This window comes from Panthera uncia, chromosome D1 (assembly GCF_023721935.1).
Source record: "Panthera uncia isolate 11264 chromosome D1, Puncia_PCG_1.0, whole genome shotgun sequence".
Lineage (NCBI taxonomy): Eukaryota > Metazoa > Chordata > Mammalia > Carnivora > Felidae > Panthera > Panthera uncia.
Window position 1 is genome coordinate 97,924,035 of NC_064808.1, and position 9,275 is coordinate 97,933,309.

Sequence of the window (9,275 nt, forward strand, 5' to 3'; positions counted from 1 at the left end):
TTTTCACTTTCAGTACAGTATTCAATCAATTACATGAGCTATTCAACACTATTATAAAATAGGCTTCGTGTTGGATGATGCTGCCCAACTGTAGGCTAATGTAAGTGTTCTGGGCACGTCCCAGGTGGACAAGACTAAGCTATGCTTAATAGCTTAGGTGTATTAAGCATTTTCAACTTAATGATATTCTCAACTTACACGTTTATTGGGGCATAACCCCATTGTAAGTCAACGAAGATCTACACATATGAGCATGAAGTGATCCCTAAAGACACAAGCTTCTTTTTTTACTTCATGCTCTGATAGAGTGTCTGCCTTGTTGTTGCTGTTGTCATTAGCTAACATAGATCCTAATGTGTTCAGCAATACGCAGTTCTAGTTAGAGAAGACTTCCTGGAGGAGGGGGCTCCCTAAAGGAATAGAGGCAGAAAGGAAAGGGATGGGTGACGGGGGACATTTCTGGCCTTTTCAGGGGGAGAAGGAGCTTGCTCTGGGCAGACACTTTAGTGGCCCTGGGCTGCCGGCACCAGAAGCGTTAATGTGGGATGACAGCTTGGCCTGGTGTGGAGGCCTGTGTGCCCCCAGGAAACTCTCCAGGAAATTGCCCTACCCAACAGCTCCAGAATCTACCCCTCTTGCATATTTGGTTGACTTAAAACTTTTTTTTTTTAAATCAATGTACTCTCAGAGCCAGATAGGCTATAAAACAAATAAATAAAAGGAGTACAAGGCAAAAGAAGGAAGAGACTACTGCCATGTTCCCTGCATCCTCCTCCCAGCTCCCAGCACTTCCAGTCCTGATCCCGCACCAAATGTGGAAGTCTAACAGATCAGGAAGGATTGCACATGTGAGATTTATAGGAAGAGGGTGACAATTTATGCCAGAAAAGTTTCTATTTGAGATGTCTATGATTTATAAGTTTGTTTTTTAAGAAACAAATGTGGAGACCTTTGTAAATAACAGATTTATATATTAACTTTCTGACACAGCATCCTACCTATGAATGAGTGAACAGCATTAAGTTCCCATTTAGAAAACAAGAGCCTAAACCCACTGGATGGAGGTACCTGATTTATCAAAGCCAGCCTGCTCCATTAATCAGAGTCCGGCTCCGGGATTCGGTGGCCATGTGACTATCCACACTGCTCTGGGGTTTCCTCTTTGGGTGGTATCTCTTGCCTTCATCTTTATTTATTTCCAAAAGAAAAAAGTATTGTAGCCGATTGAACTGACTGATTGATATGCCAGTGCTGAGATTTATGAGGCTGAGCCCAGCTTCCGGGGCTGCCTCTATATCCCGGCTCCGGCTCCGTTCTGATGGAAGGTTGGCCCCTCACCAAAGATTTGCATACGCCATGTTCCGTCCTGTTCACCCTCTAAGCGGCCAGAGCCCTGGCGAATTCCTTTCCTCTTTGGATCTTTCCCCCAGAGGAGAGCCCCAGACTAGCCCTCCGAATATTTAACCCCCAATTAATCCTATAAACGCTGGCTACGAGAAGCCCAGAGTCCTGGAGAATCAGATCTGTCAAGGGCCTGAGGGAACTCTGCATCTCACCAATAAGGACCGCAGCCCAGAGAGGTGGAGAGGTTGTGCAAAGTCACACAGGAGTCAGAGGCGGAAGTGGGAACAACGGGAAATCTGCATTTGTTGATTCTGCACCCAGCCCTCTTTCTACCGCACTGTGCTCCACCGGGAAGCCTTTATTTCAGGACCTACGAAGGAAGCTGAGCTCTGTGGTAGTTTCTCCAGGAGCCCGAGGTCTGGGGAGTTGCCAGTGATCAGGGCCCACCTCCTTCTGCCTCCACCGCGACTCCTGGTGACTGGGGGGTCGACAGCAGGATCACCACTGCAGGAGATGCCGCTTTGAGGGGGGACCCCTCCTCTCTGCAGCTCCTGGTTCTACCCGCCCTTTAGGTCTTGTTCTAGTGCTAGGTGCCAAGCTAGTGCTAGTCCTTCAGCAAATGATGCTCAGCCCTCTTGTCCTTCCTTATCTGCCCCTTCCCTAATCTGCTGCCGCACTTGTATGTACCCCTCACCGGGCTACTTAATCACAGACTGTCGCACAGAGTATCTGTCCACTATTAAGCACTTAATCATATGCCACCTTGGGATATCTTCTGTACTGTTAGTGTGGCATGCGCTGTGTTCACCAAATAACCTCATGTCAGGCTGCGCCCCCAGACACTCTTGGGCGGGGGCCATGTAACTGGTTCTGACCAATGGACTGGCCAAAGCAGCTGGCACACCTCCTCCACCTCTGTCTGCCCCTGCTGCAGTGGCCTTGGAGACCATGGGCTCCAGCAGGTGCAGCTACAGAATGGGGCAGGGTCGCCTGGTCTGCCTCTGCCTTTGCACGGACAGTCACATTTATTGTGCAAAGGCATAGAGATTGGGGATAGATTTGTTACTGTGGCGTGTCCCTTCCCCTATATCGATAAAGTTAGTTACTGCTGCTAATCTCAGGCCTGCCACTAATTGGCGAATAGTCATTTTCCCACTCCTGGGCCTCAATGTATTCATTTTTAAAAAGAGGCCATTAGACTGTAAGATACAAATAATAACTACTATATATTTTATACTCGCTGTATCCGACGCAATGTGCTAAGTGGTTTCTAAACATGAATGCACTGACTCTGATAACTACTCTATGAGATAGATCTCATTATATCCTTAGAATGAGGAATCTGAGTTGTGGGAGTGGGGGGTGGCAAGGCCGGGGGTGTTAAGCAAGCCTTCCAAGGTCACATAACTACTAATGGAATTCGAACACAGGCAACCTGACCCCAGTGTCCCATGTTCTCACTGCTGTGTTTTATGACCACCCCAAATCCATCAGGCACAACCTTCAAAGATATCCCTATTGATTTCTAACTGTCTGTCCGTATGCCTATCTTCCAAATCAAAGTGAAAGTCATTTGAGAATAGGAGGGATGGGACACTGGTGCCCATAAACTTCCCCTTCTCCCGGGCTCCAGAGCCTAGGACAGGGTGAGCATAGAGTAGACGTTTCATTAATCCTGCTTGAATTAAATGGTACAACTCTGAAGTCAAGTCAGATAAATGTACCTCCTGTTTGGCCAATCTGACTCAGTGTGAGTGCATGAGTCCTAAGACAACGAAAACCCACAGCCACTCAGCCTGATGATTTGATAAGTGTCCTTCATTCCTTTGGCAAACGGGCGCCATGCAAGCTGCTGGAAAAAAAGTCCCCTGCAAGGCACAGCCTCTGCTCCGGGGAAATTATGGTCCCGCCAGTGAGGGAGCTTCAAGACACTAAAGTGAAGGGTACAGAGGATGACTGTTACCCAAGTTCTATGCAGGAGTATTGCTGTATACAACTAGTTGTGTGCTAGCGAATGTTGAGCAACTTGTCCTCTGGGGGGAAAAGGCTGCTCCTCATTGGCAGCATTTGCCAATTTCCGTGGTGTAAATACTTGTCCCGTGGCTGACCACAAACTACCAACGTGATATCACGGAACCCTGAGTTGGAAGAGAGACGCGTGCATGGTGGGCTCTGAGAAGCCCATGGGAACACACTCTAGCACCCACTGCATACAGCACACGATGGGTTGTTCCTCGCCTCTGCCTTGAGACACCTATCAGAGAACCCCTGGAATACAGATGACCTCTAGGAACAGTCTCAGGGCTGAGGGATATTGGATACTAAGGGATACATGAAATGTCCTTAGGTTTTTGAAGGCAGAGAGAGAGAACAGATTCTCATCTGTCTAGGCCGGTTTATGTCCAGGCCTGCCTGCAGGCACAGGGATGGACCAGGTGACCTCCAAATGTCACACTCAGCCTAAGGATTCTGTGATGCAGGCAGAATTTGCTCCTAGCTTTCTTCTGCCACAAGGGACGTGTCAGGCTTTCTGTGGACCGGAGTCAACAGTACCAGTGCACCCAGTAGAATGCCATCAGCAAACATCCTCAGCAAAGTTGCTGACCTAGTATTGAACAGGTTAATTGCGGCCAGTGGGATGTTCAGACGCCAGGAGGATTTCTAAGACTCCGGAGTCCACAGCTCTGGAGAATGCGGACATACAAATGACAGCTTCTAGCTCTTTAGGAGGGCAAATGGGCCTGCCAGTGACGGGGCCCTCTCCAAGGGTGCTCAGACCCTGGGAGCCCCTCCCCACCAGTCCAGCCCTGGCTCCCTTGCCCTGCATGGTTGCCCCTGCCCAGCCCTGGCTCCCCTGTCTGGCACACCGTCCCTTCCTGCATATTCATCATTCTCAGGGCTCATGGCCGTGGTCTGGAGCCTCTCATGGGAGTTTGCAGATAATGTCACGGGCTCCTGGAACCTCACGGGGAGGGCAGGGAGTAGCCTGCCAAGGAGGAGGGAGGGTGTGCATGGGATCTATTCATTTCCCATACACAGGAAGCTTCGGAGAGAAGGCAGACAAACTGTCTCCGAGACTAGCTCCCTCTCCCAGGGACCACTTCCCCTACCGGGACAGGCAGGCTGCCAAGGAAGGGCTCTGGTGAGGCCTGCATCTGAAGACTGAGCCTATTTCTAGAAACAATCTAGAAGGGCCCAGGGTCTACTCCCATTTCTAAGGGGTACAGCTCCTATATTCAGGGCTAATCGTTCCGAGGTATCCGAGAAGCAAAGAGGTGGGCTAATTTTCCTCGGGTCCAACCTCAGGCACAGGATAAAGAACAGAACCCTGTGAGACTGCTTGGCAAGCATCATCACCGCACCGGGCAGATGGAGAATGAGACACTCAAGTTCACTGGCAAGTTACTCGTGAAGGCAGATTTGGGAATCAGGCACCCGATCCTTGGTTCACTGCTTACACAGGCCCCAGTAAGTAATACAAATGATGATCCACCGGAAGCTCAGTCTTTCATGGAAGAGCCTGTGGATGAATTCAGTAGCAGAGGAAAGCTAGTCTCAGCAGTTGTCTGGCCTCCCCTCTGATTCTCCTCCCCCTGCCCCCATTAAAATTAGCACACCACAGAGTCAACCTGGCTTTCTAAGGGCAACTTGCTTTTCCCCTACCCCCTTTCCCCTGCCTGACCTCTCCATCTCTTCCAGACACCTTAGTTCTACCGTGTACCTGTCCACCTGTCATTGGTTGATCCATCCATCCATTCTTTCCTCGCCCATCCATAAACCCACCCATTTACTTAACTATTATATATTGAAAACCTATTGTGTGCCAGGAACTCTGTTGGGAAGTCAGGACACTTTACTTCTAGCTGTGTAGCCTTGAACACATTGCTTAACCACCCAAAGCCTTGGTTTCCCTATCTGTAAAATGGGAATAATAAAACTCTGTATTTAGGGTTTGCTGAATAGTAAATAAAATACGTATGCATATAAAACAGTACAGCACTTGAAGATTACCAGGTACACAGTAGCCTATCCTTACATGCTATGGAAGAGAACAAGGTCAATGTGATGGGGATCTTGACCTTAGGGAGCCTGGAGTCAAACTCCCATCTGATTGTCCGGCAGATCTCCAGACAATCCTCTTCTGTCTTCCTCCTCTCTTCCTTCCCCTATTCCCTTGGCTGTGGTGACTTTGTAAATGTCAGATCTTCAAAGAACTCCTTTCTGAACCCTCCCAATTTGGTCCCCATAACATTTTCTCCTTCTGTAGTGTCATTCCCCTCAAACTCTCTGTTACCTAGGACCTTATCTCATCACCGTGTGCCTGTTTATAAACCCTTTGATGGCCAGAACTGTGATGATGTTCTGTATTCTGTATCCCCACAATGCCCAGCACAGTCACCTGTACAGAAATACTTGCTAATTCAACCAAGCCGCTGCCCCCACCAGCCCCATTCCCGCTCAATCTCGCTTCCAATGTCAAGGTTGTTGATTTTATTACCAGGAAATTATCTGCATATTCCTACCTGCTTTGCTTACCCTGCTTTATATCTCAGATTTAGAGGTAAGTTAGACTTTAGCCTGGCTTTTAAATATCCCCAGCTGATTCTACTACTGCAGCTGATGCCTGTAACATTTATTTATAACTTTGCAAAATTGGCCAGTGGTTAAGATATATAAACCCGAAGGGGACTCGTGCATTTCCAATACATTAAGGTACATTTAAAACATGCTGTGTCTTACCAGGGGCTTTAAGATACACATTACCGCGGGAGCTAGAAGGACGGGAGCAGAGTAATTGGCTAATGAGAATTCTGAACAGTGACTGGAAATATGGCAGAACTGCCCTTTGAGAACTGTGCTCACACCTATTAATGAACTTTATCCACGGCTCTAAAACACAGCTCTGTGTTTCAAACACAAGCCCAGGAGGCTCTGCGGCTCGGATGCTGTTGCGTTAATTCACACCTAGTTATGGTGACTGGCACCAGCCTTCAACACTGGTCAGAAGAAAACGCTGCGAAGTCCTAGGATAATTACTAAGTCTGGATTTATTTTATACCAGGTGCCAGGTGTTGATATGGAAGGACATGTTTTTCTAACTCTAAGTATGTGCGGTACTAGGAAGGGGGGTGATGAGTACGCTCGCATGTTCCCAGTCATGTGGGGACCATGGGACTGCATACATATACATATCCTGCCATGTAGGAAGGACTACGACATAGCCAATAGAGGAATGATGTGGGAAATCCAGTGACTTTCAGTCTTGGACAGGAGTCTGGATTCCAGGTAGGGTCTCCCATGGTTCATGGCCCTGCAGTGAATATTGACCCGGTTGAGGAATAGTTCAAGTCTAAGCCAGCAGAGACTGTAGGGTTGGTGAACTGTTGGCTTTGTGTCCGAGACAACAGCCATTCTTTTCATAATGGGAGAGGGAAAAATATAGCTTCCCACTGAGCCTGTGTGTGATGTTTATCTTGAGTAGGAATGTCGAGGTTGATTGCCAAGAGGCAACTGCCTTCTTTGGAGCTGTTTATTTAGCTTGCAATGACTTTTGAAAATGCCCTCCCACCATCTTTAAATACTCTCCTCCATGGGTGGGCTCCCAACAGCCACGTTTGTGCATCTGCCCAGCACTTTGGTCACAGATTGATGGACTGGGGAGGGTAGTCAGGCCAATTTGCTCAACTGATTTCCCTTGTTGTAACTCTGACCCTTCTGATGACGATCCCCAAATCTGTATCTCCAACCCATCTCTTTCCCTCCAAGTTCAGACCTGTATGGCCAGCGGTCCACTGGACAGAGATCTGCCTGAATGCCCCACAAACCACTCAGGCAACAATGTCAAACATAGCTTACCCTTTTCCATTCGTTCCTAGATCCAAACACCCAATTCTTCTGACTTTACCTCCCAAACACTTTTTAACTCATCCCCTCCTTTTCCAACTCTGGTTTAGGCTCTTGGCCTGAACTCCTCCTGGCTGACCCCCCTGCCTCCTGCCTGGAATCCCTCGAATCTGTCTTCCACACGGATTGAAGCACAATCTGATCTGAAATACACAGTGGCTTCTCCCTAAGAGTTTGTAACCTGAGAATTAGAATGCATTCCCCTCCTCAGTGTCTCCCTAGCATTTACAACCCCGCTTTCAGGCTGTAGCCCACTTCTCCATCTCCATTCCCTGCTTTGTGACTGGCATTCCAGTAACCTGGGACCACCTGTATTTCCATGAAGCTCTAGGCCTTCCAGACTCTGTGTCCCTGTCCTCTCTTCTCCCCTTTCATATTTGATGAATTCCATCTCAGCCTTTAAGACCTCTCTCAGCGATGACTTCCTGGAAGGCTTGTATGACTCCCAGTCCCCCGAGGCTGGTTAGGGCCCCCTTTTCTATGCTCCTATGACAACTTGGCCGTATTTCTATCACTGCACTACACACATTGTAATATAATGCTTTTTTTTTAGGCTTGTCTGACCCAATAGACTGTCAGTAACTTGGGAATAGAGACAGCATATATTTCTTTCCTCTTAGTGTCCTCAACCCTTGATAAATATTTTAGAGTATATGAATAAGTGAATGAATGATGTGGATGCATGTCAAGGATTGTGCCATAGGTGTAAGAGGGGAGAAGGAGCGTATGTCAATGAGCCATTGTGCTCCCTGAATCTTGACTTGTATGCTTGAAAGAATAAGGAGGAGACGATGTTCTTGAAACTCACTTTCTCTGACGATCCTGACCATGTAAGCCTATAAGGAATAGTCATTCTGGGCATGGTGCTCATCAGGTAGGAAGTTTCCTGTCTATGTCATGCTTCAGGGAGCCAGGAAAGTGGAAGCAGGAGTAGTCCAGGAATAAGAGAACACCAGTTCTACTGTTCATTCTTCCATGTGCCCCTTGACAACTTAATTGACCCCTCTGAGTCTCGATCTCATTTGAAAGTAGAGTAATAATTCCTGCCACTCAGGATCGTTTTGATGATTGAGCTGATGGGTGTGAAACCCTCAGAACTCTACTCAGTAAATATTCAACAGATGGCACATTATGAATTTAGTGTGACATCAACTTTAAAAATCACTGACTCTTGGGGTGCCTGGGTGGCTCTGTCAGGAAAGCGTCTGACTCTTGATTTTGGCTCAGGTCATGATCTCACCATTCATGAGTTTGAGCTCTGCTTCGGGCTCTGTGCTGATAGCACGAAGCCTGCCTGGGATTCTCTCTCTCTCCCTCGTTCTCTGCCCCTCCCTGACTCGTTCACTCTCTCCCTTTCTCTCTCTCTCTCCCAAAAGTAAATAAACATTAAAAATTGTTTTTTAGTCGAAAAAAAAAAAAATCACCAGCTCTTCCATCCATTACGTGCATGCCATTAGATCAGGGTTTCCCCAGTTCCAGGCTGTCAATACTTTTGGCCAGATAATTGTCTTGGGGGGCTGTCTTGTGCATTACAAGATGTTTAACAGCATCTCTGGCCTCTACCCACTAGATGCCAGTAGCACGGCATCTCCCCTGCCATCCAGGAGTTAAAATATCTCAGAACATTTCCACACATTCCCTGGGGGGCAGAACCACCTTTTCTTAAGAAACACCGCTCTAAAAAGGGAAGTGACCTCTGTTGCTCTGACTTTTTCATCTGTAAAATGGGGAGTATTTTCATGACACTTGAAAGTGTTACTTGAATCAGGTGTGATAATGGTTCTGCAATTGTTTTGAAAACTTCAAAGTGCTTTTCAAATATAAAATAAGTGTTTTGACAGATATCATCAACTTGAGTACTTAAAGAAAAGCCAGCATATCCTCAAGCTACCAACCCTCCCCCAAGTTGCCCAAGAACCTCTGTGAAATGGAGTCCCCTGGGGCCAATTCTGTCCCCAGATGTTGAGTGGAGGACTGGAAGGTGAGCTCTCTCCACCAGCCTCTTCCTGTTGGTAGCTGAAGACTAG

The 9,275-nt window shown here is 47.6% G+C and overlaps 1 long non-coding RNA gene across 1 annotated transcript; it reads right to left on the minus strand.

Annotated features, from left to right (window-relative positions):
- Positions 1-3,144: 3,144 nt before the first annotated feature.
- On the minus strand, positions 3,145-9,275 carry LOC125915472 (uncharacterized). Its single transcript, XR_007455673.1, has 2 exons — positions 9,167-9,275; positions 3,145-4,864 (listed from the first exon to the last, which is right to left on the minus strand). It is a non-coding gene; the product is annotated as an uncharacterized LOC125915472 (long non-coding RNA).